Below are 22,369 nucleotides of genomic sequence, written 5' to 3' on the forward strand. Positions count from 1 at the left end.
GCCCTGCGCCCCTCCGAGAGCCATTGCAGCTGCGCGCAGAACTCCCGTGATGCTCCGCGGCGCCGTTAAACCGTATGAGACCCCCCCCCCCCCCCCCCCCATGCATACAACTCCCATCATCCCCCGTGGCCCAGAGAGCCCCGTTCGAACCCCCCAAGGGCCCGCCTGGACCCCCAAGTGCTGTGCCGGACCCCGAACTGTCCCTCAGAATACCTAAGTGCCCCTCCAAGTGCCCACCCGGCTTCCCCAAGTGTCCTCTAGACCCTCAAGTTCTCTCTGAATTCCCTCCCCAGACCCAGAACTGCCCCAAATGAGCCCCAGAAATGTCTCCATGGATCCCAAAGTTCCCCCTCTTGACTATATCGAAGAAAAAGATGATAAAAAGATGACAAAAAGACTACAAATATAACTAGTTAGCATAAAGAGGAAGAAATAAATAGCCTATAGATATTAAATAATTAATGAAGGGAATTGTGAAAAGTACCTGTTATTTGGCTCTACACAGATATTTACCATCTGTATTTTGATGTATTGATTAGTAGTGCTGTATTGACATTTTAATAATAAATGTAGTTTTGCAATTAGACGGTAACTTTGGCAGTTAAAATAAGAACTATGTTAGTGGTTTTTTTTAAGAAAGGAATGAGGCACTTGCACCAGACAGCAGCCACAGGACACCTAAATCTTTCAAGGAAAAGGATTTATTGCCTTCTTATCAGAAGAAATGAACTTCTTCCCGCCTTGAAGGTTCTGTTGGGATTAGAAGGAAGAAGTTGACAATGACCAGACAGAATCCTGTATTTGAATGGAATTTATGCATCATGTATGAAGTGTATGAATATGCAACGGGCTATTGTTCTTAAGGGTTAATCCTTTGTTAACTTTATTACCTTTTCTGGTTTCTTCAGGTTAATTTCTTCCGAGATCCCTAGGTTGGTCTGCATGGCAGATATTGCCATTTTTAATTAAGCAGGGAAGTAAGCATGATAAAAAGAGCAAACCAGCAAGTGTACACACAGTGAAGAAAGCTACCTTTTTCCATCAATCTCCTTTGAAAGTCCATAGGTTATCCCACCAAGTGGAATCAAGTGTAGGAGTCTGTTCTTGGTTACTTACATATGCTAGTTTTTTTGTTTCATTTGAGATGTTTCTAATGATTGCACTCTTCATCTCTAATACTGCCTGGAGCCTGATGATTCTGTTTAACATAGATATCAGGGTCCAATAAGCCCAGGACTCATCTTGAGCCCAGGTGGCTGGGCCATAAGTCTTGATAATTTTTCTTGGGATCCGAACCTGGCTCTTACAATCTTGGATTCCCCCAATTTCTACTCCACTTTGCCCCCTCCTTTTGGTTTTTCTTAAATCATCATATATAGGAACTCCTAAACTTGATCCAGATTCTTTGGGTAATAAAAAGAAAGCTGGTTTTATCATTCCAATGGTGCAACTGCCAGACCAGTCTCCTGGCAATTTAGTGTATGCTGTAGTACCACAGATCCAAAACAGGTGTTTAGGGGCTCCCCAAAATGTATGCTTAGGTTCTGTTGGAGATTCCCAATATTTAGAAATGGCTTTCATTCCCCAAAAGGGGTTTATCCCTTATTCAGTATACTCATAAAATTCATATGCTTCATGGTAGATACACTTGTTCTGTTCCTTTCTTTCAACAGACCAAAATCTATTTGGAACTCTTGGGATCCACCAGATAGCAGAGTTCTTTACTGCTAAATGCCTTTTACAGACCATTCTTTTTACTGGTGTACTGTACCCCTTAATACTAAATTAATACTAAATTCTGAGTTATTCTGTATCCAGTTACAGATTTCTAATAGCCCTAGATTAATCTTTTCCCATGGCCAAATTTCGGTCATCTGGGTACAAACTCAACAATCAGTTAAATTTAGTTTGTGGCTAACTTTTTTCACTGAATCTATGAATAGGTTCTTACCTCGGGGTATCTCTAAATGGTCTTGTTCTCTTATTGCTTTTACTGTCTCTTTCTCTTTGACCTGATGTACCAGGCTTGCTTCAGTAGCATCACATTCAAGCGAAACCAGGTTTCTCCTACAGGGCACTGTCCCAGGAGCTGCTGCCTAAAAGTGGTGGTATTCCGGACTATCCAATACATTGGGGGAGGTTAACACAATTCGGGTTAGAATTGGTGTGGACTCTAGACAAGGAGCTCACTTCTTCCTCCTCAAAGAGGGGTTGGTAGCACTCACTGCACGGCTCTCTTGGGCTCCCCAGAGCACCACCAGCAATTAGAGCCATCATTACTGCTCTTCCCAAGAATCTGGTATGGGTCATCTGGCACGACCGGCCCACCCGGCCTTGCCTCTTGGGGAACTTTACCAAGAAGAAGCTTCCAAGCTCTTTAGAGTCCCTTCTTCCCGCTTCTCTGGTTAAACTTCTCTTGGTCCGTTCCTTACTAATTTTGGTTTCTCTCAGGGGAGTGGTCTGTAGAGGATTAACCTGGAGTCTTTGGAACTGAATTGGGGGAACTTAACCAGAATTACTTATTAACAGTCTTTAACTTTTTACAAACTTATTTTAAACACAGAACTGTCTTACAACACTTTAAGATAAGGTATGGTTCTGATACCAAACTCTTTTCTTATTCAGTTCATCAGTCTTTTGGGCTCTTCCTTTTGAGAGTCAACTTTAAGTCTTTTGGTCCTTTTATAATGGTATACTCAGGTGAATTAACTCATGATGTGGTTGACTCCTGTCCTGAGTTAGGGGGTGAGTCATGTGGAATCCAGTCCAATGCTAGGGGGCAAAACTGACATTGAATCCGGCCCAATGCCAGAGGGTGAGTGGTGTGGAGTCTGGTCCAATGCCAGGGGGTGAAACTGATGTTGAATCTTGGTCCAATGCCAGGGGGTGAGAGTGGTGTGGAATCTGATGATGTGGGTCCAACGTTTTCCTCTGGTCCGCACAGTCGAATTAGCAATGAGGAGTACCTGAAAGGGGCTTTCAAATATAGGCATTAATGGTCTACTATGATTTTCTCAAAACCCAATTTCTTGGGTTAATGTTATGTATAATTTGTTAATTTCCCTTTTTCCATAGCTTGCATGTTTCTCTCATCAATTTCTGCCTACTCTGTATTTTGCAAGGAGTTGTATTTCTGTTAGCTAACTTAACTCCCAAAGGGCTGTCTTGGGGGTATCTTTTCTAGCATGCTTTTATTCTCCCATTTTTCTCGGCATCTAACTTGCTGGTTTTCGGTTCAATTTTCAAGATCTTATCTATTCATCCCCTGCCTCTGTTTCTCACTTTCACTAACAGCTGAAATACCACTTTTCTTTCAACCCCTTGCATCTAAAACAAACTTTTTCCCCACACTGCTTTTCAACACAATACACCTCCCTCCAAGGAGATGTGGTAAAACTTACAATGCACAATACACATTACCTATACTTTAATTCATCTACATTCACTCACTTTTATTTCTCATTCACCTTCACACATTCCTTCACACCCTCAAGACACAAAGTGGATCTTTATTGCCAGAAAATCACGGGTCCCTGTGGCCCCCACCTTGCCTTGGGGTTGGCCTCCAGCTCTCAATATCTCCGGGCCTTCTGGAAGGGCCCTGGCTCTGCTGCCTCCGGTGCCCGTTCACCTGTGAGGCTGCCTGCGTGTCACTCACGCTCTTACAGCTACGGCCCCCTCACACACCGGGGAACACTGGTCTGGTTTGCAGGTCACACACACTCTTTCTACTGCCCCCTTCCTACCTGCCCGGGAAGTTGAGGCTGACTTTGTTTGTGACTCACTCTCACACACACAAGACAACAATAACGTACCTTTTACTTTCACATCACTTATTATGAGTTTAGTGCTACTGTCCAGTCCTAATGCTATTGGATATCCTTCTACCTAGCTGTTTTTGTCTAACCTCAGATGTTTTTGGGTATTTTACTATACTTTTTGGTACTTTGTTGAGACAGGACTTATCTGCTCCTGTATCCAACCAAAAATGCAAATTCTTCATTTAGGGGTCCCACCTCAATGTTTACCAAGGGCTTTTCTAGATGTTGCATTGGGTCCCCTAAAGTGTAAAGCCCCTGACACCTTTAATCATCACCTCTAAGAACCCTCTCCAAGGCTTCTTGTTCCCTGGCTATTGCCTCATCGAGACTGAGCTTTCTACAAAACTTCCTGACGTGTCCTGCCTCTCCACAATAATAGCAGTGTCATTCACTCAAAGGGACTTGAGGTCTCTTTATCTCTCTTGTACCTGACAGTCCCAGCCTATCTTTGCCTCCTCCTGGTGGTGGACCCACCCACCCCACACTTTCTTTAGCTAGGGCAACCATGATCTTGGCCTTGGCCTTTGCTTTTTCTCAGTCTCTCCTTAAATACACTTTCAATGCTTCTCTTAATAACCCATTTCTGTCCTTCTCTTGCAGATCTTTGTTTTTTTCTAGTTTTCTCCATATATCTGGCCAAGATTTGGTAACAAATTGGACTTTTAGTAGCACTTGACCTTCTGTGGTGTCTGGGTCTATTCTAGAGTACAATTGGAAGTTCCGCTTTGGGCGATTAAGCCAAGCAGCAGGAGCTTCATCCTTCTCTTGTGCCCCCTCAAATGCCAATTTGGTATTAGTTCCTTTGGGAATTGACTCTTTGATCCTCATATTATCAAAGACCTATATTCCATCATGGCCTTCCTCCCTTCCTCCTGGTTAGGGTTCCAGCTGGGATCTGTCAGTGGCAATTTCTGTTCACCTGATGGCACTTGGGACAGTTCTCTTTCTCCCAAATTCTTATGCCAGCTGCCCTAATCATCTGGACCTCTTCTGGGGAAAATAATATATTTAGAATGGAATTCATCTCCCCCCAAGTGTAGATATTTGGGCCTAAGAATTGATCCACTTGGTTGGCTATGCCCACTGGGTCCTCAACTAAATGCCCTAACTTTCTTGAATCTTCTCACCTCAGAAGCTGTTAGAGGAGCATTGACAAAGCCAACACCTCCCACTACTTCTCCTATAGGAACTTCTCTGAGGGGAAAAAGTCTCTTTGCCTTGGAGGTCTTGGATCTGGTACTACAGTACGGCCCATCTTCAGGCACCATGCTACTAGTTTGAGGGATATCAGGGTTACCCTGAACTTTCTGCAGATCAGCAGGTGTATTTGGTGATAGCTGTTTACCAGGCAAGGAGGCATTTGTGTCCCAACTAGAAGGAGGTAAAGGGACAGCAATAGGAGGGGGAGAAGAGCTTGGGTACATTTTAAGTGGAGCTGGAGAAGGGGTGGAGAATGCAGCAGGTGGAGTAAGCAGGCACTTGTGGTGGTGCAGAAGGAACTGGAGGAGCTGAAGGGGGTGGTGAGGGAGTGGTTACTAGGGGAGATACTGGGTCTACCATAGGGGAAGCCTAAGAGGTGGAAGGAGGAATTTGAGCAGGCGGTAATGAGATGGCAGCCGGGGGAAGAACCAGACCTGCCATTTGAGGTGCCCAAGGAAGAGGATTATAAGGTGGAGGGGCAGAAGGAGGCAAATAATCCAGGGGGTCCCATCTTTTACCAATTCCAGCATCCTCTCCTTCATTCCCCTCTTTCGTCCTCTGTACCTTACAAATTCGCACCCTTCATCGCCAATAGCGTTCTTTAACCAGCAAGCTACATACAATAATTGCTCAGGATCGGTATCTCCTCGAGCTGTCAGACAATGACTCAGTTGTTGGCACATCCACTTGTCCCTTGCCCCACACCAAGGCCATCCTCCTTGCACCTCTAATTCTGGCCAGACTTCTACACAATAGTGGATCATCTTCACCTTATCTAATCCCTCTGTGGCCTCTATAGAATGCCATTTCTCTAATAGTTCCCCCAAGGGGCTATTGGGAGGTATATTCCTCAGTCTCTTGCCTGTCTTTTTACTATTACACCCTCCCATTTTTCAGGTCTCAACAGAAAAAAATCCCAAAGGTGCCTCTACTGACAGGTAATCTCAAGAAAAAATTATTTGCCTGATGCTTAGGACTTTACACTGAAACAACTGCCTGATCTCCAGATTGCCTAACTTTACTAATGTCAGGTCTTATATCTATCAGGACTTGAAAACACGAAACCCTGGCGTAAGAAGCCGGTTCGTGCCTGACTCCCCTCTGTCAGGAAAAACAACTGCCTGATTTCTAGTTTGCCTAACCTTCCAAATGTCAGGCCTCACCATATCAGGACTTAAAAACAAACCCCAGCTTCCTTCGCTGGGATTTGTGCCTGACCCCTTTGTCAGGACTGAATTTGCCTGCAGGGCTTGTGAGCTTGCCCGAACCCTCCTTGGGACTTGCAATCTGCCTGACTTCCCTCTGTCAGGACTTTTGGGGGTGCGTGGCACTCATACAACTATTTCCTCCGCACGCCCGGAGGGGGGGCCCTCTCTCCCCCTTAGGGGACGACTCACTCACGCTGAGTCCATGCGCTTCCCCCTGTTCCCGGCCGGGCCCTTCGCAGGAGTCGGGAAACGCGGCACTGAGGGGTCCACTCTCGCTCCGAGGGCCCGGCCCTTGTCTCACTCACACACACACTCGTTCCTCTCCTACTCCTGCCACCGGATTTCTCACCAGTCCAGAGCTCCTCAGCGTCACTGGTCCCAAGCCGATCTCTCTGGTCCTGATGGCCAGCTGTCCTCGAGGTCCAAGATGGCCAGTCCCGGTGTCCTCTTCTGGCGTGGCTATCCCAGACAAACCCCCAGCTGAAATAAACAGGGCAGGAGACTTTTTCTGCTTTTAATGCCTTTATTAAAAGTGATCAGCTCAGGATTGGGAAGTTCGACAGGTCTGCAGTCTCCATCATCTCTCCCAGGGTGACTCAGAGGAGGAGGATCTGCGCAGCTTTGTCCATTAGGGGCAGAGCTGGGGGTCCAGTCCTCATGGGAGCCTTTTGGGCATGACCCAGATGTTGATCTCTACAGCTTCTTTCTCTCTCTCTGAGTCCTGGTTTGAGAGGATTTTCTGCTCAGGGTGAGGGGCAATGAAGGTTTTCAGCATCTCTGCAGGCCCAGCACTCTGTTCCTCACATCCAAACATCAATCCAATTATCCCAGCTCTATATTGGCTCTTTGTTTTGGGGGTCTTTTCAGTAAGTTTGGAGTAGTAGCTTCTCATGGCATGCTGGTCCTGAGGCTATTTTGCATGCCCCCCTCCTACCTCTCGTCCCTTCTCCTCACTGTCTGGGGAGGTCCCCTCCCTTCACTGTCTCAGTGGAAGAGCCATTAACTTAGCCCTAGCCAGGGCCTTTACTGATACAGAAAAAAGAACCATTAAAGACAACGACTCATAATTATCAAAATAAACAGGTAGCACTTTAGCAGCAACACTGGTCTGACTAGTTTTTGTAACTTTTTTCTCACAAAAAAAATTCACAGATTTTTTGCTTATAAACACTCCTGAGCCTCTTCTCCAGACTGAACAAACCCAGGTCCCTCAGCTACTCCTCATGGGCCATGTTTTCTAGAGCCTTCGTGAGCCTTGCTGCCCTTCTCTGGCCACACTCAGCCCCTCAATGTCCTTTTTCCCGAGGGGCCCAGAGCTGGACACAGCACTCGAGGTGTGGCCTCAGCAGTGCCCAGCACAGAGGGGCAGGCGCTGCCTGCTCCTGCTGCCCACACTGCTGCTGATCCAGGCCAGGTGCCATTGGCCTCTTGCCCCCTTGGGCACACTTTGGCTCACCCTGAGGTGGCTGGTGACCTGCAGGATGTGCCACTTGGCCTTGTGGAACCTCACGCCCTTGTCCTCGGCCCATTGATCGAGTCTGTCCAAGTCTCCCTGCAGAGCCTTCCTGTCCTCCAGCAGATCCACACTCCCACCCAACTGGGCATCTGCAAATTTACTGAGGGTGCTCTCAATGCCCTCCTCCAGATCATCAATAAAGATGTTAACCAGGACCAGCCCCAAAACGGAGCCCTGGAGAACACATTTCAATGCAGCTCAGGTTGCATAGTCTGCAGTTGGAGGCTGCAATGCCCCCACAACAGAAAGAGCTGCCATCCCTTGGCATGGGCCACACACACAGGTGCAGGAAAAAAACCTTTTACTAGGTGAATATGGCTGACAGAACTGAGCTCTCAGGCACGCCCTCCCTTTCCCTAATGACCCTGAACTCAAGAAAAGGGATTTCACCTCCCAGCTCTTTGCACCATTGGATCCTCACACCATCAGAGCTCCACCAGCCTCTCTGATCCTTTTGTGCCTTCTCCCCACTCAAGCTGATGAGCAGCTTTGATAAGAAAAAATGCAGTTCTGCTGCCAACAAGGTGAGCCAATTTGCAAATGCAACTTACCCTGCCAAAAACAGCTACTGCCTTTTTCTTTCAGAGGTGAGTCATCAGAAGGAATGAAAATGTGTTGCATTTTAAACCAAAGAGGGAAAGAAAGGAAAGCACTCACAGAGGATTTGGCAAAGCCAGGAGACGCCAGTGTGGCTTATCCTGTTGGCTGCTCAGTTATTGCCGCCCTTTGCTACTTTACCATTTGTCTTGTTTGGAGATTGTGCTCAGATCATTCAGTTATGGGTGCAGGAGACATTTAAAAAGTCATAGCTGATTGCAAAATAATACAACTTAGGAAAATTTAAAGAGATTGTGAAGTATTTACATCAGGGTGATGGCAGTTACCACACAGAGACCAAAATAAGCCCATTTAACAAAACTTCATTTCTATCCTTGTTCCTCAAGCCCTACTATCCATTTCTTTGGCTGATGTAGTATAACGTCAAAATACTCTTCAATGTCTTGTATTGTTCATGCTTTGCATCACTTCTGTTGTGTTTCCTAAAAGCTCTGGGTATTTTTTAGTTTGAAAAAAAGATCTATTATTTTGATAGCATTATTGCAGTTCTGTGTTTCCTTTCGGTACTCAGCTGAAGAAATAAAGAAAAAAAACAGAGCAGAAAAAATAGCAGAGGTGGATAGTAGATCACAAGGAGCAAAGTTACAGGAGATGAGTACATTACTACTGCCACTGCTTAAGAGCATCTCTCACAAAAAGCAGACTGGCTACACTGTCCCAACTCCATCATTTCAACTCTCCGTGACTTGTTTCTTGCTTTGCAAAGCTGAGCTGATCCATTTTTACCTAATATGAATAACAACTAGTAATACACACTTACAGTTCTCTTGTATTACTGCAACAGCACTAGGTCCCCATTGAATTTTTTAGGGCAATTGTAATGCCATCCCTGAATTTAAACAGGTTCAAGATATTATTTGTAGCTTATTCTTGAAGGTAATTTGTAGCAAAAGTCAAAAAATTATTGCAGATGGTCAGTAACTGGACTGTTATGTGTATGGGATGCACACGATGATTTAAGTACTGCTTCATTCTGTGTGACTCCAGGCTTTGAAAAAGAGTCATCCCACTTGGCATTTGGACTCCCTTTGGTCTCAGGAATTATGGATCCAGAGTAACTTGTTAGAAGCTTGTGAAAAAATGTCTCTGAAGTTTACAGCAGAGCTGAAGTGTACAGAAGGATGAGAATTCAATGAATAATTCAATGAATACTAAGTTTGAAAAGCATATCCAGTTATCCTACTGGCTATGTCCAGTTAGTATCCACTGTTACAGTACAGTGCACAATATCACCAGGAAAATTGTGAATGTCATCTTCAGACCGATCTATTAACACATTTTATTTTTGATCAAAGTTACTTTCTACAAATTACCAAGCTGTTTTGCCTTTTTGAGGCTCTTGCTTTTTTCGTGTTAAGTATTTACATGCATAACACAGGTGGCTCCTCTGTCTTGGTTTGGAAAGAGAGGTGTTTGCTAAGGAAGGCAGGAGCCTTTCTTGAAATGTAAAAATGTAAATCCCTGCCTTCTGAATTGTCATGAATTTTAAATTAAGGGGGGCTCTCAGGTAAAAATAAAGAATAACAGTTCCTTATTAGGGAAGAAAATAAAAAGATAAAATAAACAATGCAGTAAACCAAAACAGCACTGACAGAGTCAGAATACAACCTGACACCCTGTGGGTCAGGGTGTTGGTAGCAGTCCAATTGGAATTGTGGCTGCAGCCCTCCTGGAGTGTCAGGTGTGGTTCTGTTGGAGCAGGGATCCTGTAGAAAGGTGTAGTCTTCCTCTGAAGATCCACTGGAAGAGGGAGCTGCTGTTCCTCTGGGAAATCCAGTGGAGAAGCTGTGCTGGTGTTCCAGAATTTCAAGATTATATTTGGGTAGGAATGCTTGGCTCCTCCCTCTGGGCGGAGCATCTCCCAAAGGGATGCTGTAGTTCTTATCAGCCATGCAGTGACATTCAATAGCTTATTATCAGCAGATGTCTCCCCTGGAGGGAGGAGTGGCTGTGGAAGAGATAAGGAAAACTGCCCAATTAACAGAAGACAACTGGCATACAGGTGGCAAATAGAATCCATACTGCTTGGCAATCTGGTATATCCTGAATCTGATCAAGGAACCGAAAAGGAGCTTTTAGATTTTCTAAGCTGAGGTCTGTCTTGCCTGTTTCTGAAGCTGCAGTCCAAGAGCAGTGACAGAAAGGTTGCTGCTCTGGGAGCATGCTTCTAGCTTGAATTTAGGCCTGAAGGCATTGTACCAATTTACAGCTCTTACAAGAGCTCTGTCACTGCACAGAATTTCCATAGGCATTACAACACAAAGAACTCCCTTTCCCCCCACAAGCTCTTGATGCAGCTTTCTGTACCATCCTGGTTATGTCCTCGGTGAGGGGCCTTTCTGCAAAAGGAGAAGGATACTCTTTAGCATAATTGTGTTTTCTGTGGAGTGTTTTATCATAGTCTATTAATATTCCCTTTTCCTCAGTTCCATAGCTGCTTACTACTTTCTAACTCATTGATTTTAATAAACCAACTAAGCATGCTGCTGTATTCTATTCTACTCTCCCTGTATTCTTTTCTACTCTCCCTATGGAGGAAAAAAAATTGCCCATAAAACCTATATGCAACAACTGCCTCAATCCAATGAAATGCAAGAGGAAACAAATGCCCAAAGAGCAGAAATCCCCAAACATGTCACATCCAGTCACGGAGAAGCTCATGGGACAGAGCCATGTGGCTGGAGTATGTGTATTGCACTCTGTATTGTTAATTGACTGATGCTGAGTATTTCAGCAGGTAACTTCCAGGGCTTCCAGGACTGTCCTAGTGGCTGTGATCCCAAATTACTCATCGGTAGCAAGTGAACAAGAACAGCCTCTAGGAACAAGGGCATTTCTGAGGCTCTTGCTTGCTGTGGCAGCAGGGTGGCCGTGGTAAGGGTGCCACAACCTTCCTGAAGAGCCTCCTAAGAAGGACAGCTCAGGGGCACAGGCACATCCTCCTCCCAGAGCAGCGTGTGATGTTCAGCTTCCTTCTTCAGGTGACACGGAGAAAAAAGGCTGGAGCTCTGCATAGCATTCCACAGAGAAGAAGCCTTTATTAAGAGCAGGACACTCTGCATAGGGAGCCAGGGACAGAAACTCTCAGAACCAGGGAAAAATGGGATTCTACAGGGAAGGCAAGGGGCGGGACAAAACTGGTAACCAATGGGATAAGGGCTCAGGGGCAGAACACAAAGGGAAGGACCAATGAGTACTGGGGGATCAACATAAAGTTGCAAAGGCAGCTGGGGGTCATATTTGCTCGCCCTAACTACAAAGTCAGTGGGTCAGGAGTTGGCCCTCCAGGGGAGCACAGCAAGCTCTTCCCTGGCTGGATCTCTGGCCCCCACAACTCCCCCTTCTTTATTTAATAAAAAATCTTCTCCTAGAGACCTTGCGAGTAACTTCTTAGAACAGCTGAACATGTATAAGAAAATAACAACATTTAAAAGGACCCAAAAAATATTTCCTAGGAGATCTCGGGATCTCTAGCTGGTCAGAGTGACCTTGATATACGTTAGAAAGTCTCTTTTCCCCCAGTGCTCAAAGAAGGAGTCAGAGCTCTTCCGTTCTTGGTCTCAAGGTTGTTTATTGTATCTTATCTATAAGGCAGTTAGCTTCTACTCTAGACCAATCTAAAAGTGCCAACATCACAGCAGAAGATGGACGCCAAGAAGAAGAAGAAGAAGGAGAAAGCCTGGACACACCCCGATTTCTCCACCTTGCCGCCTGAATCCCCATTCTAGAAACCCCAAAAATCTATTTTTCACCCCATGATAAATTCATTTTCATTCTACCTAAACTTTCATGGCTTGCAATTCTTCATATAAGGTTAGTAATCGTTTTTTCCAAGGGCTAAATCAAAGGCACAGGGGTCTTGGGCTCTGTGCCAAGGTCTCTGAGCCCCCTGGACAGGGGCTCGAGTCCTCCAGGGCAGCCAGAGGAATTTCCTGGGTTCTGACAAGTAGCCCTGTTGCAGTCCCTGCATACAAGAGTTTACTTGATGACTTTGATGCCAGGGAGCACCAAGAACTTGAACCTTCCTGGAGTCCAACCCTGCCTGCCTATCACGGAGCAGAGGGAAAAGATGAAGAACCTGGGTGGTGGTTGAGCCAAATTGGCATTTTGCCATTTCTGATTTCCTCCCAGCTTTTGCAGCAGGGCGACAACCCCATGGCTGCAAAGCACTTCCTTTTACAAGGCACATGCAGACCTCACTGGAAGGGGCTCTTGAAGGAGCTGCTGCAGTTGGCTACAGGAGCTGTTGTTGAATTTTTCACGTTGCTTAATCCCCCCCTACCAAATGCAATCAAGAGGCTGAGGAAGGACACAAAAAGATTACCCTGGAGAAAGGGAGGCCAAAAGCTTGGAAAAGGAGGAAAGAAATGCTCTGATGATAATGATGACAAAAAAAACCCAAACAAATTTATTTTGACAGCAAATGAACACCGGCCGCCCTTCAGCCCTCCCAGGCGGGCAGGCCGAGTGGTGCCGTTCCCATGGCATGAGGTGCTGGCAGCCTGCAGAGAGAAACCAGAGAGCCACGGTCAGTGGCAGCAGGCTCCTGTCCCCCTGTCCCGCCATGGCCTGTGCCCGGGCCAGGCTGCTGGCTCTGCTCAGAGCCCAAACCTCCCGACCCATTCTCTGTTTTTAGAGAAGGGCAGCGTGGCAGGCCACGTTCCACCTCCTCTGCTTAATCATGGCACAGCAACCTCCTCAGCAGCTGCAAGAGCAGGATGCCCGTGTGCCCGCTGCCACCTGCCTGGAGCCCTTCTGCCAGCTGAGCTGTGGAGCTGGGTGCCCACCTCTGGAGAGCTGCTGCCAGGAGAGGGGCCGATCCCAAACCAGGTCCTCGTCCTTCTGGAAGGGGCTGTCCCCGCAGACCGTGGCCCCTGGGGCAGCGCTGGCAGTGGACGCGCTCCACGGACGCTGCAGGCGCTTCCCTGTCTGGTCTGGGCACCAGGTGTAATCCTCCTGGGAAAACAAAAGAACAATTGCATGAAAGTCAATTCAAAACAAGACCTGGAAACAAGAAAAAGCACAAAGCCTGTCACCGTTTCACAGGCCTGAGGAGGGTCTGACCACTCCATGTGAGAATTAAACCTGTCCAGGGGTGGGGAAAATCCCCACCTTTCCTGCCCGTAAACGCACCCCTTCCTCAAGGGCCTGCAGAGCAGACCAGCTGGGTCTGCACGGCTTCAGAACCCGTCCCCCCCTGTGCTGCCCCCATCCACATGGATGGATGCTTTTGTCAGGCTGCCTGCCCCCACCTCAGCCCGTGCCAGGCTGGCTGGCAGAAGCTGTCAGCAAGGCCAGGAGCTGGCTCCCCTTCCACAACATCCGTCCCCTGTCCCGCCAAAAAGCAGCTTGGAGGCCGGCAGAAAAATTAATATTCCCCAGCACCACCGATCGGGGAACCTCCGGCACGTGGCCAGGCCGAGCCCTGCCGTGCCTGGAAGCACCAGCATCCCCCCGCCCCTGCGCCGGCTGGGGACTCATCTTGATTTCATCGGAGTGCAGAGCGTGTCCTTCAGGCAGGGGCTGCAGCCAAAACCAATTGGCTCTGCCCCGCCAGCGGCCAGCTCCAGGATGGTGTTCCCAGCTCCACGTCGTGCTCCAGAAGAACACGCCAGCTGTGCCTTGGCTTGCGGGGACATCACGATGCCATTGAGCTGCAGGGGGATGTTTCCTCTGTCCCAATCCGTGTCACCTTCACTGCACTGCCACCACTTCTCCAATAGGACGGGCAGCACGGAGCCGCTAACTCCACAGCTTGTGGGGACCAGCGGAAGCAGCATCTCCTCGGCTGCTCTCTCTCCTCCGCACCGCGGCCGCAGGGAAACGCTCTGGGGTTTTCTTCCAGTGCCACGAGACGCGTGCCGCTGCTGCCTGCTGGGCTCCTGGATCCTACTGTGCTCAGGGATGCATCTCTGCTGTCTCCTGGGCCAGGCAGGGCTCCTGCAGCCAAGAATGCTCAAAAAGGTCCTCCAAGCATGGCCTGTGTGTGGGGTCCATGGATAAACACCACCTGATGAGGTGCTGGCACTCTGCGGAGAGAAACCAGAAGGCTCCTGTCCGTGCTCTCCCACATTCCACAGTGCCCAGGCAACACCAGGAGTGCTCAGAGCTGCACCCAAAAGCTTCCTATTGATCCTCTCTTGCGGAGGACACCAGCACAGAGGCACAGGTGCCACCTCCTCCAGCTAAGCCCAGGAGATCCACCTCCTCACCAGCTGCAAGAGCAGGATGCTTATGTGCCAGGTGCCCCTCCCAACCCCGTTCTTCCCCTCGTGCCTTGAAGGCGCATCCCCACCTTGAGACACCCGGGGCGGGAAGACGAGCTGGCCCCGGACGATGTCCTCGTTGGTGTGGAAAGGAAGGTGCCCGCAGACCAGCTCATAGAGCAGGATGCCCAGGGACCAGATAGTGGCTGGCTGGCCATGGTAGCAGCCAAAGAGGATCCACTCTGGTGGGCTGTACTCCGGCGTTCCTAAGGGACACAGGCGCAGCTCATCAGGCCCATGCTGCTCCCTCCTGCCTTCCTTCCCTCCCTCCCAGCCAGCTCCCGTTCCACAACAGCCAGCCCCTGCCCTGCCAAAAAGCAACTTGGCTGCAGCTGGCTGAAGAAGGATTCCCCCTCCTTCCTTCCCCCCTCTTCCCCCTCTGCCAGCAAAGCGGGGAACTCAGCTGCCCGGCTGGGCCCCGGCTTGGGCTCACCTGACATCCGGGTGTAGAACGTGTCCTGGAGGATGGTGCCGCAGCCGAAGTCGATGAGCTTCACCTCACCCGTGGCCAGGTCGACGAGGACATTCTCGGCCTTGATGTCGCGGTGCAGGACGCCGCGGCTGCTGCAGTGCCGCACGGCCTCCAGCACCTGGCGGAACAGCCCCCGCGCCACGGGCTCTGTCAGGAACCGCCGCTTGTGCAGGAAGTACCAGGGGTCCTCACTGCGCTGCGGACGCTCCATGACCAGGGCGAAGCCCTCGGGCACCTCGAACCAGTCCAGGAGCCGCATGACGCCGCGGAAGCCAGGCCGTAACACCATCCACAGCAGCGCCAGCTCCAGGGGCACAAGGGCGCCGTTGCGCTGCGGGGGGACCGCAATGCCGTCAGCGGGGCCGATGCTGCGCCATGCCTCGGGCAGCCCCTGCCCGGCCCCGCCGTGGCTCGCCATGGCCCGGCCCGGGGCGCTGCGCGGCCCCCGCTCACTCCACGCTCGCTGCCCTCTCAGCGTTCCGGCTGCCGCCCTGCCGGGCCTCGCCTCAGCCCCGCCTGGCCCGCCCCGCCGGCTCCTCTCGCTGGCCCCGCTCACTCACCAGCCGCGCCCACTCCGAGATGCGCTCCCGGGACACTCGCTTGATGGCCGCCTGCGAGCCAAGGCGAGCGGCGGGCAGAGCTCGTCGCCCGCCGCCCGCCGCCCTCCGCCGCCCTCCGAGTTGGCCCCGTTTCTTACCGGGGCGCCGTTGGTGAGCCGGGTCCCGGAGTAAACGCTGCCGCAGCCGCCGCTGCCCAGCAGCGGGCCCTGCCGGTAGAGCTGCTCCAGGGGAGGCTTCTCCGCCCGTGCAGGCGGCACCGTGCTGCCGTTCTTCTGCCCGGGGCACCCGCCCGCCCGGCGCAATGCTGCTTGCCAAGCCGCCCCGGGCTGCGGCGGCTCGGGGCCGGCGGCCGAGCTGGCGAGCGGTGGAGCTCGGAGCGGGGAAGCTGCCGGCCACGCTCTCAGCCACGGGGCGGGAGCTGGGCGGCAGCGGAGCGGCTGCGGGCGGAACCGCGGCAGGGGCTTCGTTCGGGGCCGGGGCCTCAGCTGGGGCTGGGCCAGAGCCCACGCCAGGCCGAGCCAAAAGACCGCGATGCTCCGCCAGCACCAGAGCAAGCAGCTCTTCCTGCGGCGCCACAGCCGGTACAGAGAGAGCCCGGCCCAGGCGGAACCACGGCGGGCCGGGCAGGGGCGGGGACGGGGCGGCCCCGCCAAGGGGCACCTTGCGGGACGTGGCATCAGCCAGGCTGGGAGAGGCGGAACATGGACGGCACGGCCCGGCACGGAACGGGAATACAGTGAGTGGGAGGGAGAAGGGGATGCGGAGCAAGGGAAAAGTCAAGCAGAAAACCGATCAAGAGAAGCGCTGCTGCTGTTGCTGCTGCTGCTGCTGCTGCTGCTGCGTCTGCTGCTGCTGCTGCTGCTGCTGCTGCGGAGCCGCTGGAGCTCGCGACCGTTCCTCCGTTGCCCCGCGAACCCAACGGAGGAGCCGCCGCGCGCCCCAAGGAACGGAAGAGAGAAACAAACAAATCACACCCCAAAGTCATTCCTATTAAAGAAGTAACCAAAGAAAACAGTGTAGCAATAAAGAAGAGTGTTGGCTTGTGGCTTCTTTCTTATTTGCGTGAAACGAAACATTTCATGGGTGTGATAAACGAGTTCACTGGATTTAAGGATCATAATTTTTTATTATTATTATTATTATTATTATTATTATTATTATTATTATTATTATTATGCAAGCAAGAATAAGCAAAGTTCAGTGCTGGGCGGCCGGGAGTCTCCGCTCCTCTAGGCTCGCATCGTTCCTATCCCCAAGGTTCGCCTTTTATGGCCTTCTTCTCCCGGATTCAGGGATGACCTGGTCTGTCTTTTGCGCTTGCTCGTTCAGTTGCTAGGGGGTCTTTTTCTGCCTTCTGGTGGTCGTAGGATGAAGGCTCCAAGTCTTCCTCTTTAACCTCTAAGTGAACTTTTCCTTATAAGGCATATCAATACAGTGGAATTTTCAGAAAACTATACGATTCCTGCAAGCCTAAGCAATTCTTGTGAGTTTAGGGATTGTTGTTACAGCCTTCCTCTGTGACCACTGGGTGAACTTTTCCTTATAAGGTATATCTTTACCATGGAATTCCCAAAGCACTATACGATTCCTCCAAGCCAAGCAACCATATGTGGCTGCACATTTAAGAATCAAGTGGTTTTAGCTATTTAGTTATTGCTTTTATATTGTATAATTATTTAGCTATTGATTTAATTAATGAACAAATGTATTGCTACTTATTAAATTCAATTTGTGTTGAATTGGGGCTGGGTTGGGAATTGTTATTTTGGGGAGAGTTGATGGGTGTTTGTTGTGGGTCCTGGGGAGGGGAGGTCCAGGGTTTGGTGGGGGCGATAGTCGAAGGGGGGTGGGAGGTGATTGGACAGGGGACTTGACCAATCATTCGATGCCCTGAGAAAATGATTGGTCCAGAATGAATATCGATAAGGATCAATGAGAACACCGGAAAATGACCAATCAACGTGCGGATCCAAACCCCACCAATCCTGGACCCGAGAGGGGTTATAAAATGAGGGTTTGGTTGGGTTGGGATTCTTCGCCTTCTGAGGGATGTACTATATGGGGGGGAACCCAGTGTGTTTGGGACATGTTATCTTTGGGTTGTTGCGTGGCAGTTTGGGCTTATCTCAAACTCCCCGTCCTCTGTAGTTTGTTTTGATAAATAGAGCCTATTTCCTTCTCAAAATCTGGCCTTGTTCGAATTCATAACAGCATGGTTTTTCACCAGCACTGAGTGGGTTCTTCCTTGCTACGGTCAGGCTTTACCAGGGTTTCTACTGCCCTCTTCCAGCACCAGTGGCTTCTTTCCCAACCCCAAGTCTGTGCACAAGTCCCAGGTGCTGGCGAGAGGGCAGTGGGTCACCCCGTGTGCCACTGGGGCAGCCCCCGCACGCCCAGGGATGCTGGGGCCAGGCTCTGGGAACAGCAGCATCCCCCTGCTGAACTCCATCTGTATTCCATAGGAACACGGTCATACAGCCCCCCGGAATGGACCCACTTTGGCTGGTACTATGGCAGGCCAGCTACCATCTGGTCCCTGGGCATCCTGCTGCACCAGATGGTCTGCGGGGAGCACCCTTTCAGGAGGGGCCAGAACATCAGCTGGGACCATCGGCTCTCGCTGCCACAAGGGCTCTCTCAAGGTGGATCCTCATCTCTGGGCACGGGGGGAATCCCAGTGCTGGGAGACAGCAGCGGGCTCGTGGGCATCCCGCTCTGGCAGCTGCTGAGGAGGTGGCACATGTCCTGCTCTCCTGCTCTCCTCCAAAACAGGGAATTGATGGGAAAGTTTAGGCCCAGCTCTGAGCACATCCAGCAAGGCCTGGGCATGGGAATAGTGGGACAAAGCCAACAGGAGCCTTCTCCAACTGCCCGGCGGTTTCTGGTTTCTGTGCCCAGAGTGCCAAGATCTGATCTTGTGTTTATCCATGCTGGACTTGGAAAGACCCTCATTGGAAGAGCTGTTCTGTCATCCTGGGATGCAGGATATTCATCTGCCCTAGAAGAAGGGAGAGAGCCACAGGCACACTTTGATGCAGGGCCCTGGTAAGTTACAGCCCACACATGCCTTGGCAATCAGAAGCAAAGGAACCCAGACTTTTTTGTGCTGCCCATGTCACTGCCCAGGGCTCATCAGATGAGCACACACAGCCCTTGTGCTGAAGCTGAGCTGCTCTGCCCAGCACTGGTGGCCGCCATCTGAGCTGGTTTTGCTTGTCCTGGTTCCCTGACAGCTGGGGCCCTGGGCAGAACCCTGAGAGCCTGGTCTCACCCCAGGGAAGGAGAAGGAGCCCCTGGAGAAGCTGTACCAGTTGGGGCTGCTGCTGCTGCTGGGGACAGCGAGGACGACACCAAGGATGACAACCTCTTCCTGGACCTGGCCACTGACCAGCTGAAGATGCTGGACTTTGATTGTAGCACCTTCTCCAAAGCCAGACTCCACAGGGAATTTGCAGATGAGTCCACACGCAGGGGGATGCTCCCAGATTTGGGCATTGCACAGCCTGGGCAGGAACCAAAGGTTCCCCCTTTGCTGGGGTGGGTGCAGCTGATCCTTCAGCCGCTGCCCAGCTGCTTTTGGCAGGGCTGGGGCATGGGCTGGGGTGGGTACAAATGGGAGTGGGCTCCTGGCCCTGCCAACAGCCCCCAGCACCCACCGTGCCCCGGGCTGGGGCTGGGGCTGGGGCAGCCAGCCCGACACAAACAAAGTCCCATGGTGAGAGCAGAGGTGGGACTCCAGAAGCTGTGCAGGGGCTGCTTTGCTGTGCAGGCAAGGAAGGGCTTGGGCTGCTCCACTGCCCTTGTTTGCTTTGGGGTCACTGTTATTGTGGGGGGCAGTGACGGGGGGAAGGGAGAAAGCCTGGGCTTCCCTCACCCATGGGTGGGTTTTTCCCTGGCATGCAGGGATTGGGCCTTCCTCAAGCCCCTGGTAGAGATAAGATTTTTGACCTTGTTTCTTGTTTCCCCTTTTGTCTGTAATCTATTTTCAATAATTTGTTGTATGTTTTCCTAGAGGAAGTGTTCCAGGTGGGCTCCAGTCTGGATTGGGAAGTGCTTGGGAGCAGCTGCGGCGTGGATGGGCCGTGCCCTTGGAGAAGGCTGAGGACATCGTTTGGGAGCAGCTTTTCATCCAGCGAGGGAGGGCGTGAGGTGGGTCCCCGTCTGCTTGGCAGGGTGGGATCAGAGCTTTTGGGAGATGGCAGCGAGCACAGGAGCATCCTGCTCTGGGCAGCTGCTGAGGGCTGGATGTGCCCTGGCTGGCTGCAGGCTGGGCACATGTCCTGCCCTCCTGCTCTGTGCCAAAGGCCGCAGGGATTGGCAGCTCTGGGCACCGCTCTGAGCACGGCCAGCATGGCCTGGGCACCGCGGGCGGCTGGGACAAGGGCACAGGAGCCTTCAGCTGATGGGCGGTTTCTGCTTTCTCTCCTTGCAGCCGGGCTCTGCGGGTGCTGAGGCTGCTCTGGGCTCTGCCAGGGCTCTGCTGGAGCTCAGCACCGGGCCAGAATCAGCCAAAGACGAAATGGTGTGACCTGCAGCACAGACTTGCTTGAGCATTTTGGCAGCACAGCTCAAGTTTGCAGAGTGTACACCTCCAAGGGAAAACATGACACTCCCCAGAAAATAAACTTGTTCAGTAACTTCTGAAATGAAATCAATCTGGGATGACACCAAATGATATTTTTCATCTTGCTCAAGCTGTAGCTCAGCCCTTCTCTGAACAGTTCTCTCCTCCACCTGCCTTTTACTTCCCAACTGCTCCCTCTTTTCCTCCAGTGAGTTCCCAGCCCATTGCAGTCTCCATCACACTGTTGCCTTCCTTGGTGCTCCTCACCATGAGGAAGGCAGGGCCCCAGGTTTAGGGACTCATCCTGTCACTGCCTAAGGAGCAGCAATGTCTCAGAGGTCCAGTGGGATTTTAGCGTCATTCAGAGCCGCTCTGCAGCCCTCAGCTCTCCTCACTGCTGAGCTCCCTCTCCCTTTTCCTCGTCCTTGCAGCAGGATGAGCTCTGTGCATCCCCTTGAGCCTCCCCACTCTTCCCAGCCCACGCACCCACCTCAGTTAGGTTGAAGCAGAAGCTTCTCTGTCTCCTGTGGCACACCAGCCCAGTGCCCTGTGCGGGGAGCCCCAGCCCCAGAGCACAGCACACAACAGTGCAGTCCGGGCTGCAGCAGCTGCCCTGCAGCCCTGGCTTGGCTGTTTGTGGCAAGGGAATGCTCCCTGTGTCCAGCTGTCCCTGCAGGATGGCCCCGGGGCAGAGCCCAGCCGGGCTCCCACTGCAGCCCCTGGAGCCTGGGGCAGACAGTGCTCCCAGAGCTGAGGTTCCTGGGGAGCACCTGGAGCTGTGCCTTGCACTCTGTTGCCGTGTGTCACAGTGCAGGCTGGCTCGTGCTGTGTGAATGTACCAGCCCTGGTTTGACTGCCAGGGGCCTCGCCCAGTCACATCTCTCCCAGGGCTGCAGCATTTCACTGGCCAGAATCTGACAAGGCACAGAGATCAGAGCAATGAAATTATCCAGACTGGGTTTCTCAAAGGCCCTTTAAAAGGAAGGGCTTGAGAATAAACGCTCTCTGTTTGCCACATGAACATCGGGGTGAGTGCTCTCTCTGTCTCCAACCCACTCCCCCTCCAGCCAATATTACAGCCACCCACTCCCTCACACATCCCCCTCGTGCCTTCCCACTGCCATGTCCTGTCAGGGCTTCCCAGCCCCTCATCCCTTCATGGCCCCAGCCCCTCAGGGGCTGCCCCAGCCCGGCCAAGCTGCCCAGCAGCAGCGCCGCAGCCCCACAGCAGCTCCAGAGGAGCCCCATCCAGAGGCAGCCGGGAGCCCTCAGCAATCCAGCCAGCAGCACGCGGGCAGGAGGACACAGAGGGTGCTTCCTGCCTGGCACAGGGCTTGTGGCCATCTCCAGGCACCGCTCTCACAGCGATCCCCGCAGCTCTGGGCCCTGCCCAGCCGCTCTGTCACCAGCACAAAGGCTTCCACAGAACCATCAAAGGCCAAGGGGCTTCTGGCCATTTTCCCTGCAACACTGCATGCCCAGGCACCCTTGTCCCCCTTTTCCCCTAAGCCCTGCAGAGCCTGGGTAGCAAAAGAAAGCTCCTGGGAGTCTGTGTATTATAACAAACTCTATATTGATATAATAAAGAACAACCAAAAAGAAGAAAAGAACAATCTGAAAGAAATGGAAAATTCCTGCTGGCTCAGGTGGCCGCAGCAGACAGAGCCTCTGGGATCAGCTCTCTGCAGAGCTGCAGCAGCGCAGCCAGCCGAGCGCCGAGAGACCAGGCCGAGTCCTCCATGCCCTGCGGAGCTGATCTTGCAGCCTCTGGAAGACGGAATATGGCTCACTCTGCAGTGCCTGGAGGACATGCAATGTTGCAAGTGCCACGTCTGACACGGCACTGCTGGTGCCCTCTGTCAGGTGTTGAAGGGCTGAAAGAGAGAGGGACAGAGCCATGGTCAGATGCCGCATCTGCGGGGAGCCGAGGAGAGCGCCCTGGCACGGCCATGGCAGCCGGCTCTAGCCATGGCCAGGAGGGAGCAGGGACCAAGGGGACCAGCCCGAAGCTGCTGGCCACGAATCCCCCGAGTGGCCCTGAAATCTGTGTGTGCTCTGCCCACGCCGGCCCTGGTGCGCACAGGGAGCAGAGCCCTCGGCAGCCGGGGCAGAGCTTGCAGCTTCCCCCGGCAGCCCACGCTGGC

This window comes from Molothrus ater, unplaced genomic scaffold (assembly GCF_012460135.2).
Source record: "Molothrus ater isolate BHLD 08-10-18 breed brown headed cowbird unplaced genomic scaffold, BPBGC_Mater_1.1 matUn_MA502, whole genome shotgun sequence".
NCBI classification, from domain to species: domain Eukaryota; kingdom Metazoa; phylum Chordata; class Aves; order Passeriformes; family Icteridae; genus Molothrus; species Molothrus ater.